Source organism: Papaver somniferum, unplaced genomic scaffold, assembly GCF_003573695.1.
Source record: "Papaver somniferum cultivar HN1 unplaced genomic scaffold, ASM357369v1 unplaced-scaffold_132, whole genome shotgun sequence".
Classification (NCBI taxonomy): domain Eukaryota; kingdom Viridiplantae; phylum Streptophyta; class Magnoliopsida; order Ranunculales; family Papaveraceae; genus Papaver; species Papaver somniferum.
In genome coordinates, this window is record NW_020622381.1 from 11,096,548 (window position 1) to 11,118,860 (window position 22,313).

Consider the following 22,313-nt stretch of genomic DNA (forward strand, 5'->3'; position numbering starts at 1 on the left):
ATTGTGCGTTAAAGATCATCAATTGGAAATCCAACCTTTGGTTGCTGATTGATATTGATTGACCATTGGATATTGGTCTTTGGTACCGTCCAAGGTATCTCTCTTGGATAAAGACTCGCAGATTTTCGTTTGCTTGAGTAAAGATCAAATCGAGAGATTGAGATATAAACTCTTTGATATAACTTTTTATTGATTGAGTCTAACTGTCTAGTTGATTCTCATAAAAAGTATATTGGAGTTTGTCCATACAAATTGCTAAGCGAAATATTAGGTGGTGTTTTTAGACCCCCTCTTTTTCACCTACTCATGGGTTTGACAGTGGAGCATATGGACTCTTCCACTTGCACAATATACGGTTTCAATGGAGCAGTCTCCAGACCAAAAGGAGAAAGTGTCTTGCAGGTACGTGCATGACCCTTAGTAACTAATACAAGGTTTCCCCGTGGTGGAAGCACCCTCGCCCTACAATGTAATCATGGGCAGACTATGGGTCCATAGATTACGAGGAACAACTTCGACATATCATCAGTACCTTCGATTCCCTACACCCATGGGTGTAATGGAAATCAAAGGTGACCAGAAAGACGCAAGGCTATGCAATCTAGTAGAAGTCAGACTCAACGAAGAAAGAGCTGCTACCCAGCACCACGAAAGAAAAAGACGAAATGCAAACACTAAAGAAGTGAAGGACGAAGCCTTCTCAGTACCCGAAGCCACCTTAATTCCGGAGACAAGCACCTCCGCCACTCCAGGGGAGAGCGTCTCTGCCAAATGACAATAACAGAAAAGCACTCCTCAACGTCCTCAGAAACAAAACTTCTCACCGGTGGAACCAACAAAGAAAATCAACATCGGAACGGAGGCGGAACCAAAAATGATCAACATCGGAATACTTGAATAAGATATGCAACTACAAAGGCTACTAAGGGACTACGCAGATATCTTTGCGTGGTCAATGGAAGACATGCCTGGAATTGACCCGAATTTGGTCTCCCACCACCTTCGGCTCAAACCAGAAATACCACCATTCAAGCAGCGCATCCGTAAGGTGGCAGACATCTACCACGAAGCGGTGGAAAAGGAGTTACAAAATCTACTAACCGCAGGATTCATACGAGAAGTCAAGTATCCCACGTGGATATCCAACATGGTGATTGTTCCCAAGAAAAACGGAGGCGTACGCATTTGCATCGACTTCAGCAATCTCAACAAAGCATGCCCCAAAGACAGCTACCTGCTGCCAAATATTGACCAGCTAGTCAATGCAACCGAAGGTCACCAGAGGCTATCCTTCATGGATGGATACTCAGCTTACAACCAAATCTCCCTTGCAAAAGAAGACCAGGAGCATACTGCGTTCTTTACCCCACGAGGATTGTATTGTTAAAGAATGCGGGGTTACATACCAGCGATTGGTAGACAAAATATTTAAGCCGTGGATAGGCAGGATACTGGAGGTCTACGTGGACGATATGCTTGTCAAGAGCAAAGAGGAAAAACACCATCTATCACACCTAAGGGAAATATTCGAAGCCATGAGAATCTTCCACATGAAGGTAAACCCGGAGAAATGCACGTTCGGAGTAACCTCAGGAAATTTCTAGGATACTTGGTAACTAAGCGAGGAATAGAAGTGGACCCTGAAAGGGTCAGAGCAATAATGGAAATGCCATCTCCACAGACACTAAAAGGAGTACAAAAGATAAATGGAATCTTTGCTTCCATGGGAAGATTCATGGAAAGATCGTCAGATAAATGCAAAGCATTTTTTGATACACTAAGGAAGGGAAACAGGTTCATGTGGACCACGGAGTGCGATCAAGCCTTCCAAAAAATCAAGGAATATTTGACTTCGGTACCCATCCTACAGAAGCCGGAGCCAGGTGAAATTCTCACCTTGTACTTAGCAGCAACAAGCTACGTTGCTGTAGGTGTAGTATTGGTACGAGACCAAGGTCAAGGAGAAAATCCCATATACTACATCATCAAAACACTCAGTTCGGCGAAGCGTGATTATACCAAGGTGGAGCAGCTTATATATGCCTTAGTAGTGGCAATACAGAAACTAAGAATATATTTCGATGCACATACCATCCGAGTCTTCACAAAGGCTCAAATAAGTCAAATCCTCGACAGCACGGAGAAAATTGGAAGGGTGGCAAAATGGAATGCCATGATCAAGCAGTTCCACATAATCTTTGAAACTAGGAAGGCTGAGCAATCACAAATCTTAGCAGACTTCCTAGCAGACCTACCTCTCAACGACGAAGCGGATATGGGTGACATCCCAGGAATGGAGGAAGACAAGCAAGAACCAGAAGACCTCTTGGAACCTCAGAATTCACGAAGGTGAGAGATATTCGTAGATGGCTCCTCCAATGGAGAAGGCGCAAACATATGGATTGTAATAACAACCCCTACTGGAGACTGACTCATCTATGTGTTCAGGTTAGAATTCGAATAATACACTAATAATATCACAGAATACGAGGCGGTCATACATGATCTATGCTTGGCACGGGAGCTAGGCTTGTCAGATGTTCGTTTGACTAGTGACTCATAGTTAGTCATTAGACAAATCGAGCTCAAATATCAAACTTTGGATCCAGTACTATCTTCGTACCTAAATCTAGCACAGGAGCATGCGTCAAAAATAAACAACATTACATTCACATGTCTGTCGAAAAGATAACAGACACGCAGATGCCTTAGCATTCATATCATCGATGTTAAGGGAAAGAGATACCACCTCCGTGCAAATTGGAAGGATATATGAACCTTCGATAGAAGGACCAATCTCAGGAGTTGAGGAGGTTATGGCCGTTCAAACTCAAGCCATGAGAGAAGCTGAGAAAGGAAAAGAAGACGAAGAAGAGCCAGATAACGAAGTCGACGAATCTGACAAAGATCAACCTATGTCGGACGAAGACAACGAGGATGATTGGAGGATTCTAATTCACGAATACCTTGACAAAGTTACCTTACCAGTAGATGTCAAGGAAGCTCGGAAGCTCGGATCGAAAGCAGCAATGTATAGCCTGCGTGATGGAATACTGTATAGAAGGTCATTTCTTGGACCTCTGATCCGGTGCCTCTCACGAACTGAAGGCATAAGGATACTCCATGATATACACAACAGATATGCCGACAATCACAGCGGAAGAAGTTCCTTGGAAATCAAAGCCAAAATGCAAGGATATTGTTGGCTAAGCATGGACGAAGATTCAAAGAACGTGGCTAAGCGCTGTGAGAGATGCCAATGCTTTGCCAGGAAAATTAAAGCACCAACAACATAGCTCAACTCAGTCATCAGCCCTTGGCCATTTGTTAAGTGGGGGGTTGATATTGTTGGACCCTTGATTGAGGGAACCTCGAATAGAAAATACCTTATTGTGGCTACGGATTACTTCACCAAGTGGGTGGAGGCAAAGGATTTGGAAAGAATTAGGGACACATATGTCTTTAAGTTCTTGTTTGAACAAATTATATGCAGGTTCGGAATACCAGCCTCCATAGTCTCTGACAATGGCAAGCAGTTGCAAGGAAAGAAAATAGATATGTTGTTCGATACTTTCAACATTCAGAAAACAAGTCCACTCATATATACCCCGAGAGCAATGGACAAGCAGAGGCGACTAACAAGACAATAACGATGAACTTGAAGAAAAAGCTATGAGCATACAAGAAAAAATGGTGCGAACAACTGCACAATGTCCTATGGGCCTACCGAACTACAAGAAGGGCGGATACGGGAGAAACTCCATTCTTGCTGACCTACGAATCCGAAGCGGTCAACCAACGGGGATAATACTTCCAACAACGAAAACGGAGGCATGGGAGAAGAATCTAACAACAGACCTAATGTTAGAAAAGCTGGATGATCTCGAAGAAAGACGAGAAGTAACTTTACAAAAGATGGTGAACTACCAACGTAGGCTATCCCACGAATACAACAAACGGGTCATCTCTAGAAACTTTGTGGTCGAAGAATACGTATTAAGTCAGATACCACCATATCAAAGAAAGAAGGAGTGGGGAAAGCTAGCTCCGACGTGGGACGGGCCCTACATCATACACGACATCGCTGGAAAAGGGTCATACTACCTAAGGACCCTCAAAGGTGAAGTATTACAATACCCTTGGAATGCAATGTACCTAAAAAAGTACTACCTGTAAGAGAATGGTGAATTACTCAGGGGAAGAAGGGAACGAGCAATAGCCCACCATTTTCAATCCCTGATCAAAGGTATTATGAACCTCACTAATCAATGAAAGAAACTTTTTGCTAAAAGAAAGTCAATTTTTGATTAGGTACAAATTGGGTTAGAATAAACACCCTTCGTCAGGATTGACGATGAGACAAGGCAAGACATAACTGTGCATATGTCAATACTCGTATCCTTGGAGTGATAGCTCCATTCATGAGGCAATAAGAAAAAGTAAGATATCCCGTATAGAGATAACTTGTCGAAGTAAAGAAGCCTTCGCGCTGAACGGTAGGGTTACAGGAAAACTATTGCCCACGTAGGAGCCTTCGCCACCACGGTACCTTCTGCCCAAAGGATACTTAGGTAGGACGATGAATGTTCCACCCAAGGTTAAACATATCTTAGCACCTTGTGATAACTTGAATGTGCAATCATCTAGACACAACACGTCTACAAACAAAATATTCACGCAATATATAGATACAGTTATAATGTTACCAAAATACGACTGACATGTCTTAAAAGTTGCAGATAACAAAGGTTCAAACCATCACGAAGCATTGTTTCAAGGAAAGGAGACGATACAAAGACCACTCAGCTGGAGGCATAATATGACAAATAGTTCAGTTAAGCTAAGCTGAATACAACGACATCAAGGGTAAGGAAGACGAGGAAAGACGACTCCTTCAGCTTGGAGCTCGGCTTCCGCAAAGGCAGCATTGATGTAATCAATGGTCGAACGCTCAAATTGCACCTTCATCTGAGAAGACTGAGCCTCCAGATCCGAAGCTGATTTATGACGAAGCTCCATCATCTGAGAATTAAGATGATCGTTAGCTTGTTGGAGAGCTTCAGCCTTGGACTTTGCAGAAGTATCAAGTTGACGAGCGGTCTCCAATGAAGATATCTGGGCCTCAAGATGGTTAATCTTAGCATTCACACCAACAAGCCGTTCCTGAAGACCTGCAGAAATAGAAGGGATAAGTAAAAGCGAAGGCAATAATGAATACAAAGGCTATTGCTGGAAGCTAAGAACCCTAAGCTACCTCCTGTGTGGTTAAGGGATTCTTATAAGTTATGCTGGGCCTCCGCAAGGTCAACCTCAGCAGCTTCAAGATCCTCCTCAAGGGTATCTCGTTCAGTATGAAGATCATCAACGTCAATCCGGAGCGAAGCATTCTCAGAGGATTAAGCTTGGTAAATATTCTCTAATTCTTCCAATCTCTTAACCAAGGATGAATGTGACATGGAGGACGATGCGGAGCCATCCTCAATAAGTCTATTCTTAAGAGAGTAGACCTCAGAAGATAAAACGTTACGCTATGCGGTAACCTTAGCCAACTAAGCACAAGCATCTTCAAAATCTGCATGATATTTCTTGCGGATGATTTCTTGGGCTGAGAGGCGTCTCTCAACTAAGGAAATATCCTCCTTTTGGTTTGAAATGAGACCCTCTTTCCACTTAAGGGCTTCGTCACATTCCTTACGGAGCAAATCCATCTGCTTCACGAGATCCGCGTTATGAGCATACTCGAGAGAAAGTTGGGCCTCGTTATGAACAGTCACGTTCATTAACCTATCAGACTTCTTATGGTAGTACCAAACATTGGAGGTCAACTTGGATACCTGTTCCCGGAGATATCTAAGCTCACTAGACAGGCGCAGGATGTCTCAGGACTATGCAACCAAACAAAATGAAGACAAATCTAAGGGAAAGAAGAAACGAACTTATGGCTCTGGAGGACTCAGCAGCCAAAGAAGAATCAGCAGCTCTGCGCTCATCCTCGACAACTCTAGCAGCATTCTACGCTTGATTCTCACCCAAACTCTTCAAACGTCCGAACAAAACTTCCCGGAGAAGAATAAACCCAAGAATGCCTAGTCACTTTGTTTTCTTCGAATGTGACTATTAAGCCCAACTGGATCGAATCACACCACTATAGAATCCCTGTTTAGCTCATACAAGTCAGCACAACCGATTTCAGCCATTGAATCTCTCTGGAACAGCTTCAAATATCGAACCCTAATATTGCATATTATTGTATTGCTTCAATCTCGAATTATAGCCAATTTTGACCCAATCTGACGACCTTACTAACCCTGTTTAGGTCTAAGGAATAAACCCAATCAGTTTCAGCCATTGAATCGCAGTAAAACACCTCCAATTTTCGAACCCTAATTTTCGGTTTTGAAAACCAATTTTCCCGCCAAATTCATAAATTCAAAAGGTTGAAGATGACCTCCCCTTATCCAGTTTTGGTGTCACTTTAGCAATTTGGGGTATAAATAGCAATTTCTAGGGTGCGAATAGCAATTTCTGGGGTACAAAGAATAGTTTTGGGCTGTAAATAGTGAAAACTCTTGGGTGCCTTTATCAACTCCTCTGGGTGTCTTCAACACATTTCTGGGGGTGTCCTTATCCAAAGTTGGGGTGCCTTTAGTAGTTTTCTGGGACCAAATACCACTTTTTCGAGCAACTTTCTCCACAAAAGCTTATTTCTTCAAAAACACCTACAAAGACATAAAAAGCCATAATAAATACAAAAATGAGCACTAAAAACATATAAAATTGAGACTAATTAGACAAATATATACGTCTATCAAATACCCCCAAACTTATAATTTGCTAGTCCTCGAGCAAATCTAATTTACAAAATAAAATCCTAACTCACTGTCGCAGGCATCGCGGTTGCACTTAGCGTGTGCAACAAGCCTTTAAACCCCTAGGTGTCCCTAGTGGCCGAGTTATAGTCTCGGGAGGGTTTACATGAGGTGTACCCACAAAAACTTTACTCCAGACCCTAGCTATCTACGCAGAACCTTGGAAGGCACTAAAGAATCTCCTTGGTTGGCATACTCTCATTGACTATAGGAGGAAGTACCCTGATGCGAAATTCCAATTGTTGTACACGAATTTGCACTCAAGCATACTAAAACTCATATATAAGTGACGGATCTCTACTCAGATAGTCTCACTATGGACATTATATCCGGAGTCAACAAATCACATGGATAGATTAAGAAGATGGATTTAGAGAAAAACGTAGATGGCTTTGATGTTGACTAAGGTGAACAGTGTTTCCCATATTTGTCTGAAGGCCAATGCCAAGATGAACCTATCCTAATGGAGGTCTGACTAGTATCAACACAACTGGCATATACAAGGGAACCAGTGGTCGATAATCCTAACTCTAGGTCAACACAACTGGCATATACAAGGGTACCAGTGGTCGACTTTATTGAATTTATTCCGGTTGGTCTAGTGGTCCGGTCTCCATTTTTTTTTAATTGCATGATTTGATATTTTGGATCCAAGCACATGCTTCTTGTCAGCAGATTACATGATAGTTCCCATGGATCCTGCGTTCCACGCTGTTGGTGGTGGTTTTTAACTTAGGGTTAAAATCGTAAAACCTTGCACCTGATGTGACGTCACTCTGCAAGGAAACGGTGTTGTGAGTGCTAAACCTCTCCACCGGCATATTTATTGAGCCATTCGATATATTTACATGAAATTTATCTAGACTAGTGAATGTAACAACCATCCCAAACACTCTGTAAATTTCGGCACCTCTCCAATACAAGACTCACTGAGTACTTTCATATGCTATGTTCCCCGGCAGAACCCTTAATATCGGTATGGAATGACGGATTTATGTTTACTCGCAGCGGAGTAGCATGAACCTCCAAGTACCAAAGTTAACGCCATCGCACAAAATGCTCAGACGGAAAGCACGATGCATTCTGTAGATAAGGATTTTTGTGGCAGCATACAAAATCCAGCCAATTTATTGTGATGACTCACAAAAAACTCATAAAGCCGACTAATTTGCAAAAATTAGGGTTTCGCGCCCCGCGCAATACACTAGACCCCGTTGGTCGAAACTATGCTTAGTCAAACTAGGCAATTAAATTCGCCACAGCGCACTGGAAGTGTGGCCACGCCCTAGATTGCCGGCCCTCTTCCCCTCGACCAATCAGGTCACTCTAAATCCTCCACAGCGCACTTGAAGTGTGGCCACGCCCTAGCTTTTCGTCCCCACTTCCCATCGACCAATCAGGTCGCTCTAAAGCCGCCACACTCATACCAGAAGTGTATCCAAGCCCATGCTTGGACGTCCCTCTTACATTAACCAATAAGGTTGCTTTAAACTCGCCACAGTGTTGAAAAGAAGGAAACCGCGCCAGATGGCCGCAAATCCAATTGGCTTCCCAAAAATGCGCCAGCATGCCAAGCGGCATGCCAAACATGCCAAACGCACATACCAGACACACATTCCAGATGCACATGCCAAATGTACCAAACATGTCCACTCACCACATGCGACATGCCATACAGGCTAATTAGGGTTTCGACAAGCCAAACCCTAATTTGGGCAAGATTTCCACACCAACATGCCAAAATTTCAGTGGCCATGGCTATACGCGCAGCTGTCCCAAAGGCATGCACGAGTCATGCCAGCCATGCCGCAATGCCGCTAGCATGATTTAAAGGCGCCACTGCCAACTAAAGGTAGCCATGATCGACGGCTACCTTTCCTCCTAAGATGCAATCTCAGCCATCCAAGTTCGCCACTAAACTAACAGACTTCTGGAAACTTTTAAGCGACAAGCCGCCTGAATCCAGTGGTCATGGCTACACCAAACGCCACTTGCACCACCACTGGCATGCATGAGCCGTGCCATCCATGTCGCCAAACCCTAAAATTTGGCCACGACACCAAATCCCAATTTGTCCACGACGCCTAATTTCGGACGCAGTGCCAAACCCTAATTTCGGCCACAGTGCCAAACCCTAATTTGGTCACAACACCAAATCCCAGCTTTGGCCATGCCGCCATGACACAGGCGCGGCTATGCCACTTACGCAACTGTGCTAATGGCATATACGAGCCATGCCATCCATGATGCAACGCCGCCGGCGCGCGTTAAAGGCGCCATTACCTACAGAAGGTAGCCATAATCGACGACTATCCTTCCTCCTGAGATGCAATCTCATCCATTCAATTTTGCAACTGAACTGATAGACTTGTGGCAACTTTTAGGCGACCAGCCGTCTAAACCCAATGGTCGTGACTACGCCGAGCGCCACTTGCACCACTGTGCCACTGACATGCACGAGCCATGCCGCAATGCCACTGGCATACACCAAAACGCCATTGCGCCATTATCAGGCGCCAACATAAGGTAGCCACAATCAACGGCTACCCTCATTTTATAAGACGCGATCTCGGCCATCGAAGTTCGCCACCGAGCCGGTGAGCTCGTGACAAATTTTAGGCGACTAGCCAAAACGGGCCTAACATCACATGTTATTTGCCTGCGGCAAGCCTCTTAATTTTAACTTGCCACACGTAGCAAAGTGCTACATGTTTTCCACGAAAACACTCGAGACACCAAAACATGTCACAAACTGGGGGATACTCATCAGGGTATTGGTATGGCGGTTTACAGCGTATGGCGTGCAATACGCCCGTTACAGGAAAGTGTCATAAAGCGGGGAGGTTAGAAATGGCAAGAAGCAATTGTGTAAACGTATCCTTCATTATGGAAACATAAATTCCAGGCGTTACCCGTTACTCCCTTCTTCTACCACTCAATCGTTTCCACTTCCTACGAGACCAGGGTACGTTTTGTTGCGACTTGTATAAATAGGTCTCACCTATTTTCACCAAACAACAAGTTTTGGTCAGAAAAAGAATACAACATCCAGAAATCATATGATAGCTTTTCATTCAGCTAGCCAGTTCAATTTTCTGATACAAGTCACGAAACACCCACACTTCCAGAATCAACTATTCTGGTCTCAACACTTTCTTCGCTTCCCTCCCTAAGACCAACCCTTCTCCTTCACTCTGTGACCGAAGCAATCCTGGAACGGCCATTTCTTGGTTTAGGCCAGGATTGTACAGATTGATCTCTCGAATCAAAAGTACTCCCGTGTAGTACATTTTTTAGGGTTTAGACTCATTTCTCATCCACACACACGAAATTACCAAAAACAGCAGAAACCGTTTTCACCCACAAACAATTGGCGACCATAGTGGGAGATTAATCTCTCGGTTAAAATATCAATTTTCAATTCCCAATTTCACTTTTCGAACCCAATTTTCAGAAGATGGTCGGTCTTAGAGCTGAGTCCTTGATCCCAAATTCCGCTCAGACTTTGGAGAATGGCGATGTTCCCTCTCCCAACACGACACCTAATGGCGCAACCGATGGAGGAATTTTAAGGTTGGCCGAATTGGCACGGGTTCAGGAGATCTACGCAAGGAACATGGACCTGATGAAGGAAGCGATCGACAGCATACTCAACTTTCTTATCAGTCTGACATCGGATCTGAGTGATTCGCCCATCCCGGAAACTCCAAGACTGGGGACTGACGTCTCGGATGATCGCTCTCAAGTTAACAGCTTCACCACCAATCAGAAACCGGTAGACCAGGAGGCAGCCGCGTTGGTGGAAAACTTATGTGAACTTCTACACCTTTCAAAAGACCAGCGAGCGAAAACATTTTCTACTATCAACCTAATAGCCCTAGACGCGTGTTTGGTTCCTTTATGCCCAGAAACTTCAAGGATGTCAGAGGTGTCCGTCAACAATGTAACATTTACTGAAGACGACATGATGGCAGAAGAAGGACATAACCGGGATCTACATGTCACTGCCCGCATCAAGGATGTGGAGTTCAAAAAGGCCCTCATAGACACGGGTGCGTCCTCCAATGTCATTACTCTTAGAACGCTCAGGACAGCCAAGGTACGGTCGAGCGAAGTCGTACGACAGCCTACCATGATGACATATTTCGAAGGCAACCAAACCAGCACGTACGGATACATCAACCTAAATTTGTCAGTGGGACCAGTCCAGTCAAAGGTGAAGTTCGAAGTAATTGAGAAGGAGCCAGACTACCACATGATACTGGGAATACCGTGGCTCCACGACAACATGATCATTCCTTCGACATATCACCAGTGCCTGAAGACCATGTTGAGCGGAGAAGTCATCCATATCCCCGCGTTGTTATCTCCTTATGCACCAATCTGTGGGATAGAGATGTTCGAACCAAAGAAAAAATCGCGGGGTCCAGCAGGCAAGGTTCGCTGCACTCCACTCCCGACGTGGGTGTCAATCGGAGAAGAGGACAGGCTCACATCATTTCACAAAGAAGCTCGATCTCACGCAATCCCTCAAAAAAAAATCACGCCAGTTTTCTCTCATCAAACGGAAATTCGGCTCATTCTCATACCAAGCGAGAGCGGGCTTTTATTGTAGGTCATGATGAAAAAGGGAAACCAGTATATCGGTGCCGTTGTTATCAATTAACAGGGGAGGCTACCACCCAGTCTCTTCGCCCAGTGGATTGCAATCAAAATAGAAAGCCACAAGAGGAGGTGCCAGATGTACCTCGACAACTACAAGACAGAACCAAATCCACCACGGATGAACTTGAAGTTGTCAACATCGGAAGCGAGGAATCTCCGTGGCCTGTCTCAATCATCTCGACTCTATGTGCCGATGAGCGCGAAAAACTTGTGGACCTTCTTAAGGAATATCAAGATGTGTTCGCGTGGACATACGAGGAAATGCCTGGTTTGGATGAGAAGCTGGTCTCTCATCATTTACATATAATACCCAGATCAAAACCAGTCAAACAACTTCCGAGACAGTTCAGAAACGATGTGGAGGAACAGATCAAGATAGAGATTCAAAAACTGCTAGCCGCCGGTTTCATCAAACCCATCCACCATCCCACCTGGTTGGCCAACGTGGTTCCAGTAAAGAAGAAGAGCGGCCAAATCAGGTGTGTTGTATTGATTTTAGGGATCTGAATAAATGCTGCCCCAAGGACGATTTTCCTCTTCCTAACAGTGACATGCTAGTAGACGCCACCAGTGGACACGGTATGTTCACTTTTATGGACGAATACAGTGGCTACAATCAAATAAAGATATACGAGCACGACGCAAGTAAAACATCTTTTCGAACTCCTCTCGGAAACTTTTACTATACTATGATTCCTTTAGGCTTGAAAAATGCCGGCGCCACCTACCAACGCGCCATGACCACTATTTTCCATGACATGATGCACAAGCAAGTTGAATATTATGTGTATGACATAGTGGTTAAATCAAAAACCCGGGCGGCTCATACAGAGGTGCTGCGACAAGTGTTTGAAAGCTGTCGCGAATATAAACTGAAGATGAACCCGTTGAAGTGTGCCTTTGGTGTTTATTCGGGCAAATTCTTAGGTTTCCAGGTGACCGCCGAGGGAATCAAAGTCGATCCAGTCAAAACCCAATCCATCCTCACGATGCCGCCCCCGCGAACCGTGAAAGATCTCCAGAGCTTCATGGGTAAGGTAAACTACATTCGGCGTTTTATACCGGGTTTAGCTCAGCTTGTCGCTTCATTTACCCCCTTGCTGAAAAAAGGGAGCAAGCTTCGTTTGGACCGCACTACAACAAGAGGCGTCTCGGAAGATTCAACAAATACTGTCATCCCCAGCCATCATGAAATCCCCGATACAAGGAAGACCGTTGTGCCTATACACTGCCTTCAGTGACACTGCTGTCGGAGCTCTTCTCGGCTAAGAAGATGATGAAGGGATTGAGAACCCTATATACTACTTCAGTCGGACTTTGAGAGATGCCGAACTCAGATATCCCAAAGCAGAAAAAGCGTGCCTAGCCCTGATTCACTCCATCCAAAAGTTTAGGCATTATCTGCTCTCAAACAAAGTGGTGTTGATATCTAAGTCTGATCCTGTGAAGTTCCTGCTTTCAAAACCGGCCCTGATAGGAAGGCCAGCTAAATGGCTCCTCCAAATGTCAGAGTTTGATATAACGTGTGCTTCTCCAAGGGATATCAAAGGACAAGCGGTTGCGGATTTGCTAGCATCTTTCCCAGGAGAGAGCACCACAGCGCTACACGAGGACCTTCCTGGAGATTTTCCGGAAATCTCTTTTGTCAAAGAAGAAGCGTGGCTATTATTTTTTGATGGCTCTTCTACCCCTACCAATAATACCGGAGGAGCAGGCGTGGTTCTAGTATCCCCAACGGGTGAAGTCTTCTCGCATTCCTTCAAGATAGACTTTCATTGCACCAACAATTCATCAGAATATGAGGCCTTTCTCATAGGATTTTCGTTAGCCAAACAATCCGGAGCCACGCGTTTGGAAATAAGAGGTGATTCTAAATTACTGGTGAACCAGATGAATGGAGTGTACACACTGAAGAAAGTGACATTGGCCCCATACAGATCCGAGGCCCAAAGGCTACTAAATTACTTCGCCGATGCCACCATAACACATGTTGGCCGTGGCAGCAACAAACATGTTGATTGCCTAGCCATGTTAGCATCGAAGCTGCAATTCGAAGGTTTAGAGGAAACCCTGACAGTGAAGAGACGAACCATAGCTTCAACATGGCTCTCGCAACCTGAGGAGTCTGAAGACAACGAATGGAGAACACCAATTGTCCAAGAACTTAACAGCTCGCTCTCCCAAGGAAAGGTCAGTCTCAAGACCTTGCAAAACTTCTTCATGCTTCAGGGGATGTTGTACCACCGGAACCCAGATGGTTCTCTGTCAAGATGCCTCGGAGATGAAGAGGCACAGCAACAGCTTAACCAAATTCATAGCGAAATTTGAGGGCAAACATTGGTGGTAACACTTTATCGTTGTCTGCAACTCCTTGGCTACTACTAGCCGAAAATTGAGGCTCAATCTCGATTTCTCCAAGGATCTTGCTCCAATTTCCAAGCACCGCCGCATCAATTGGAGTTTTTCAACGTCGACCATGTTGACGACTGATAGACACATTTTTGTGTCTAATTTGATCTCAATACAATATATTGTTGACACTCGATTTTGTACTAATTTTGTTATTTTATGTATTTGTAGGTATTTTTTGGAAATAAATATTTTTGGAAAATTCGGCTCGAAAAGTTGATTTTGGCACCCGGAGGATGATGAGTGCCAAATATTGTATATATTTATCCCTTTTTGTTGGCATTTAACTCATCTTTTGCGCATTAATTCTACATTTTATCCCATATTCTGTATTTTCATTGTTTTCAAGAATAAATATTTTTATTAATTAATTTTGCATTTTTAGGTAATAAATAAAGTTCGGATGAGTCGCGGAGCGAAAAGAGCAGAAAAGTAGTGAAAAGCCGGGAGAAATTAGGCAAGGAAGCCGCGAAGAATGGTGCGCACAACCTCATTTTCTACACACAAAAGCGCCTCCGTTCTCAGCCGTCAGATCAGTTCCCAGAAGCATCCGATGGTCGCTCCTTCATAGAGCATCAAAATCTGAAGTCTCTGCCAAGCACCACAGTGCTGAAATTCCAAGCCTTCAGATTAGATGGTAGTTGAATCCAACGGTCGCTCCCTTGCTGTGCATCGAAGATTGATATCTCCGCTTTACACTACAACACCTAACCCCATCTAGAGCCGTTAACTTCGTTGTATCAAAATATCTGACGGTCGCTACCAACCTCATCAGTAGGAACCATCGGATCTACCTACCATCTTCGCATCTCGCAGCTCAGAGTCACAAAACATCAAGACTCGGTGGATCCGCCTAACACCCTAGCAACCGAACCTATACCAGCTAACCAAACACCCCCCTTCTCCCAAACAGTCGAGCCCCTCTTCCATCACCTCCCCTCTGCAGCTCTGCAGACACCATGTCCACCACCTTCTCCACCTCTGTCACCACCTGCTCCGCCACCCATTCTCCGCCACCAACCTTCTTCACCTTCACTGCCACCACCACACCTCCACCATCATCACCCTATCGCCCAACAACCAAAACCCATCATCGTTCCCATCTCCCTAGTCCATCTAATTTACTTATTCCACACATTTTCAACCGAAACCCTAAAGTGTGAAATAGGTAAATTAGGTTGAGCTAGAGTGAAATTGAAGGCATGGAGAGGTAGAGAAGGACAAATAGAGTAATGGGTCGAGTTCAATTTGATGTTGCTACATCAAATTAGGTGAGTAATTACCAACCCTAGCTCTGTCAGTTTGGGGATTTTTATTGTAGAACCCTAATTGTGTTGTGGGTATAAATATGTAGTGTGGGAGTGTTGTAGAAACTTTATGCTTGGAGTAGCCGACATCCAGGACTTTCATGTCCTGTTAATTGTTATGTTTGTGTTCATTGTTAATGTTTGTGTTAATGTTTGTGTTCATTGTTAATGTTTGTGTTAATTGTTATGTATGCTTGGAATAGCCAGCATCCAGGACTTTCATGTCCTGTTAATTTCAGTTCACTTTTCAATTTCAGTTCATGTTCTGTTAATGTTGTTTTTTTAGTTCAATTTGATGCTTTGTTTGATGTTCATGCTCCACTTGCAATTTCAATTTCAGTTGTTTTACTTTTCAATCTCATGTCCTGTTAATGTTAATTGTTATGCTTAGGATGCTCCTGTTAAAATTGTTTGTCTCCTGTTATGCTTAGGATGCTCCTGTTATGTTGTAAAAATTGTTTGTCTCCTGTTACTTGTGTTCTGTTAACATGTGTTGTTGCTCACTGCCATGTAATGTTTACTGTTATGTGTAATTTGCTGTTAGTTTGATGGAATGCTAGGCTAGATATCTGTGAAGCATTGATGTGATTGTGCAATGGAAGAAATCAGTGCTCATAGCAAGCTGATTTTCTTGCCATTCTTTGTGTATGCTTAGGTTGCACTGTTGATTGAGCATTGGGAGAAACTAGTGCTCATAGCAAGCTAGTTCTCTTCCCATTCTATAGGAATGCCTGTATTCTTGCCTTAGTATTGCTTCATTTCAGTTTCTTTATCACCCCTGCCCTTGGCTTAGGCCTTGGTTCATCTTGTACTGTTTTATGCTTGTAGTTGCTTTGTTCTTTGTTTCTGTCACTGTTTTACTTCCATGTTCATTTTATTTGCTGATTTACTTCTATTGCTGCTACTTCTTTTGGCTTGCTGCAACTCTGTTGCATTTCTCTTATTCCACTGCCCTGCAGCTGCTGTGCAGCACTTGTGCTGCATTGCCTTCCCTTACACTTGCAGTGCTGCTGCTTTCCTTCCCTTGCAGCTGCTGCTGCTGCACTGCTGCAGCTGTTGCTGCCACTCCACTTCTCTTGCACTTGCCCTGCAGCACTTCTCCTGCTGCTGTTGCTTCACTTGCAGTGCTGCTGTTTTCCTTCCTCTTTCCTGCCTTGTGCTTCTGCTGCACTGCTGCTGTTGCTGTTGTCTGCTGCTGTTCCAAAGCTCATAAGTTACAAAGCCAAAGTCCAATTCAGTGAAGCCCAAAGGCCTAGTTCAATAGCCAAGCCCAATACATTTCATCCCAAAGGCCCAGAACCTTGACTGAATCCAAAGCCCAGTTCACAACAAAAGACACTGAGCCCAATTCACAAGTGAACTGTTGAGCCCAAGTTCAGTTCCCTGTAAGGCCAAAGCCCATTTACACTTCAAAGATAACTGAGCCCAAGCTCAGTTCATTTTATTGTTAACAAACCCACTAAGCCCAATTCATTCAAAGGGCATTCAAACCCATTAGTACTCAAAGCCCAATTTAAGCCAAAAGGCTTCATAGCCCAATAGCAATTTAGGAACCCAATTAGCTAAAACACTTCCAAAACACACCCGATCTCTGTGGATCGACCCGTACTTGCACGAGCTACAACTGACGACCGTGCACTTGCGGTATTACTGTAGGCCCCCGTTTTTATTGCGCTTAATTTTATACATATCTCCGGGCCCACCAAGTTTTTGGCCGGGGATAATTTTTAGGACCTTTTAGAAGCCTACCAAGTTTTTGGCGCCGTTGCCGGGGATTGGTGCTGTGTTTTTCTTGTAGTTTTATTAGCTATTTTTGCATTTCACTGCATAGCATTTGCATCTGCATCTGCTTCACTTCATTTGCTGTTGGACCTGCTGTTCTGAACCTGTTTTTCCTCCGCTGGGACGCCACCAAGGAAAAGAACCAAAGCCCAACTGGGTTTTTGCAACAATATCAGAGCAGCTGGGCTGTGCTTAAAAGGTAACCCATTTAAGAGAACCCGAATTGTGGGCTTCCAATTTTTAATTGTGGGCTTGTAATATTAAAGCCAATTTTTGGGCTTCTCTTATTTTCTGTTGGGTTTGTAATTAATTTTTGTGGGCTTGTTTGTTTAATTTGTGGGCTTGTTTAAATTCTTTCATTGGACTTGTATTTTGGACTCTGGGTTTAAACCCAGCTGAGCTTGTAACCGATTGTGGGCTTGTTTCCACTCAAGAGTGGACCTTGAAACCAAAGTTTTAAAACAAACGTCGGGCCTTAACCAACTGGGCCAAATTAAACTTTCAAAATTAAAACTTAGTGTTTCGTGGGCCGCAGCCTTCCTCCCATTCCATTAGAGGACCAACAGTGGGCTTGCTCCCAATTTCAAAAACCAAAAATTTCTCCCATAAAAACCAAAGTTTTCCAAATGTTTCCCTAAAAAACCAAAATTTTTCTTTTTCCCATCAAAGCCAAATGTCTCCCGACAAAACCAAATTTTTCCCAAAAAGTCCAAGCCCATTAAAAACCAAATTTTCTTGTAGATAATGTGTTAGTTAAATTTCCTTTTGTATATATTTTGTGCTCATCCATTGTGACTCCGAATATGTTGGAGTTTTGCCTTGGATAACGGAGTTTTAATTCTGCTTTCGCCGAAATCGGGTATTCTCTCTCCTTTTACTCTACTCAGCATGTCCCTTTCCATATGTTGCATTTTAATTCTTTCCATATTTTGAAACATTGAGGACAATGTTTAGTTTAGGTTTGGGGGTGAAAAGTAGATACTTTGATAATATGCCATAATTGAAAACAAAACTCCATCTTTTTGAAAAAAATTGAAAAATTCCAAAAAAATTAAAAAATGAAAAATCATAAAAAATGGAGCTCATTTACCTTGAAATGTTGACTCTTGTGCAAATATGTATTTTTATTAGGAGTCTTAGTCTAGATATTTAGGCACCCTGATTCTAGCACAATTCACATAGTGATAAGAAATTTGCACGCGCACGATCTACCAATACATGTATGGCCTCGATCTTCAAGGTGTTTGATAAGAAGTTACGATTGCCAATCACTTTAGAATACTGAACGAAACTTGACTAGCTTGTTCTTTGGTTGGTTGGGATAGAAGGTGGAGGTTACATTAAGAAAGACAACCATCGAATTTAACTGGGTGCATCAAAAAGGGCTACCTCTTGCAAAGTGTCATGTAATCTTTTGTTTCCTTTTGTATATGTATCAAAAGTGTTTCCTTGTTGAAAAAAAAAAAAAAAAAAAAAAAAAAAAAAAAAAAAAAAAAAAAAAAAAAAAAAAAACGATGTTTATATTCAAAAAAAAAAAAAGAGAAAAAAATATCAGAAAAATACAAAAAAAATCAAGTATTCCATCATCTCTTGTTCCAAAAATAAAAAGAGAATAGTCAATGTAAATAAGAGTCATGTAAAGAGTTATTTTGTTGTTTTTTGTAATAAGCAAGGAGGGTGTATGCCATTGATGTACAACGCGAGCAATTGTGAAATACCTCCAACTCATTCACAATTCTCGTAAAGTCCGGACAGCTAGCTAGATTTCGACCTCAGTTCTTAGCCTGAGAAACTATCTCTTGGTGATTAGTAGTCATGACTTCAAATCTTTCTTTACACATGTGTAGATACACTTTACACTCTTATCACATGTCCTTATTTGTTATCAGTGCTAGGATTGTGCCTTCGATAGCTAGATTGACATCTCCATTTTGCTGTGAGCTTAAACTGTTTTGCACATGTCACATTTGATGGAATATGAGCTTATATTTTGACCTAGAACTTTGTAGGTACGTTCTAAGCAAACCTTCACGAGACTTCAACTCGTCCACTAGGGACACTTAGTGGTTTAAAAGGCTTAGTGCATACGCTAAATGCATTCGAGAGACCAGCGACAGTGGTATAGTTAGGATTTCCTTAGTTCTGTTTTACTTGAGGACAAGTAAAATTCAGGTTTGGGGGTATTTGATGAGTGCCAAATATTGTATATTTTTATCCCTTTTTGTTGGCATTTTAACTCATCTTTTGTGCAGTAATTCTACATTTTACCCCATATTCTGTATTTTCATTGTTTTCAAGAATAAATATTTTTATTAATTAATTTTGCATTTTTAGGTAATAAATAAAGTTCGGATGAGTCGCGGAGCGAAAAGAGCAGAAAAGTAGTGAAAAGCCGGGAGAAATTACGCAAGGAAGCCGCGAAGAATGGTGCGCACAACCTCATTTTCTACACACAAAAGCGCCTCCGTTCTCAGCCGTCAGATCAGTTCCCAGAAGCATCCGATGGTCGCTCCTTCATAGAGCATCAAAATCTGAAGTCTCTGCCAAGCACCACAGCGCTGAAATTCCAAGCCTTCAGATTAGATGGTAGTTGAATCCAACGGTCGCTCCCTTGCTGTTCATCAACGTTTGATATCTCCGCCTTACACTACAGTACCTAACCCCATCAAGTACCGTTCATTTTGTTGTATCATATAATCCAACGGTCGATCATCGCTTGCCTCCGAATCACCGTCCGATCTACCTACCAGCTTCGCATCCAATGACTAAGCGTCGCAGAACATCAAATTTGATGAAGCCGCCTCACACTCTAGCAACCGAACCTATACCACCTACCCAAACACCCCCCTTCTCCCAAACAGTCGAGCCATCTCCTCCACCAACCCCCTCTGCAGAGCCATCACCCTGCAACTGCCGCACCACCATCATCACCACCAACTCCACTGCCACCACCACTCCTCCACCATCATCACCCCATCACCCAACAACCAATACCATCTGTTCCCTTCTCCTTAGCCACCTATTTTCTCAATTTTTGCACGTTCTCTATCAGAAACCCTAGGCGTGCAAAATTGGTAAATTAGGTTGAGCTAGAGTGAAATTGAAGGCATGGAGTGATACAGGAGAGTCAGAGAAAGGATGGGTCGACGTCAATTTGACGATTAGGTGAGCTAATTTCACTGTTGGAATTTGGGGATTTTTCTATAAACCCTAATTTTATAATTTTGAGAAATTTGGGTCTGTGACTATAAATAGCCTTATGTGTGTGTTGTAATAGTTATGCTTGGAATAGCCAGCATCCAGGACTTTCATGTCCTGTTAATTTCAGTTCACTTTTCAATTTCAGTTCATGTTCTGTTAATGTTGTTTTTTTAGTTCAATTTGCTGCTTTGTTTGATGTTCATGCTCCACTTGCAATTTCAATTTCAGTTGTTTTACTTTTCAATCTCATGTCCTGTTAATGTTAATTGTTATGCTTAGGATGCTCCTGTTAAAATTGTTTGTCTCCTGTTATGCTTAGGATGCTCCTGTTATGTTGTAAAAATTGTTTGTCTCCTGTTACTTGTGTTCTGTTAACATGTGTTGTTGCTCACTGCCATGTAATGTTTACTGTTATGTGTAATTTGCTGTTAGTTTGATGGAATGCTAGGCTAGATATCTGTGAAGCATTGATGTGATTGTGCAATGGAAGAAATCAGTGCTCATAGCAAGCTGATTTTCTTGCCATTCTTTGTGTATGCTTAGGTTGCACTGTTGATTGAGCATTGGGAGAAACTAGTGCTCATAGCAAGCTAGTTCTCTTCCCATTCTATAGGAATGCCTGTATTCTTGCCCTAGTATTGCTTCATTTCAGTTTCTTTATCACCCCTGCCCTTGGCTTAGGCCTTGGTTCATCTTGCACTGTTTTATGCTTGTAGTTGCTTTGTTCTTTGTTTCTGTCACTGTTTTACTTCCATGTTCATTTTATTTGCTGATTTACTTCTATTGCTGCTACTTCTTTTGGCTTGCTGCAACTCTGTTGCATTTCTCTTATTCCACTGCCCTGCAGCTGCTGTGCAGCACTTGTGCTGCATTGCCTTCCCTTACACTTGCAGTGCTGCTGCTTTCCTTCCCTTGCAGCTGCTGCTGCTGCACTGCTGCAGCTGTTGCTGCCACTCCACTTCTCTTGCACTTGCCCTGCAGCACTTCTCCTGCTGCTGTTGCTTCACTTGCAGTGCTGCTGTTTTCCTTCCTCTTTACTGCCTTGTGCTTCTGCTGCACTGCTGCTGTTGTTGTTGTCTGCTGCTGTTCCAAAGCTCATAAGTTACAAAGCCAAAGTCCAATTCAGTGAAGCCCAAAGGCCTAGTTCAATAGCCAAGCCCAATACATTTCATCCCAAAGGCCCAGAACCTTGACTGAATCCAAAGCCCAGTTCACAACAAAAGACACTGAGCCCAATTCACAAGTGAACTGTTGAGCCCAAGTTCAGTTCCCTGTAAGGCCAAAGCCCATTTACACTTCAAAGATAACTGAGCCCAAGCTCAGTTCATTTTATTGTTAACAAACCCACTAAGCCCAATTCATTCAAAGGGCATTCAAACCCATTAGTACTCAAAGCCCAATTTAAGCCAAAAGGCTTCATAGCCCAATAGCAATTTAGGAACCCAATTAGCTAAAACACTTCCAAAACACACCCGATCTCTGTGGATCGACCCGTACTTGCACGAGCTACAACTGACGACCGTGCACTTGCGGTATTACTGTAGGCCCCCGTTTTTATTGCGCTTAATTTTATACACTTCTCCGGGCCCACCAAGTTTTTGGCCGGGGATAATTTTTAGGACCTCTTTGAGGCCTGCCAAGTTTTTGGCGCCGCTGCCGGGGACCATTTTGCATTTAAATATAATATCTTTGAGGCCTACCAAGTTTTTGGCGCCGTTGCCGGGGATTGGTGCTGTGTTTTATCAGTGTTTTTCTTTAGCTATTTTGTATTTAATTTCATAGCATTTGCATCTGCATCTGCTTCACTTCATTTGCTGTTGGACCTGCTGTTCTGAACCTGTTTTTCTTCTGCTGGGACGCCACCAAGGAAAAGAACCAAAACCCAACTGGGTTTTTGCAACAATATCAGAGCAGCTGGGCTGTGCTAGAAAGGTAAGCCTAAACCCATTCCATTGAGAGAACCCAACCTGTGGGCTTCCAAATATCTTTAATTGTGGGCTTGTAATAATTAACCCAATTTTTTGGGCTTTTTATTTTTCTATTTTGGGTTTGTAATAATTTATTTTTGGGCCTGTTGTTT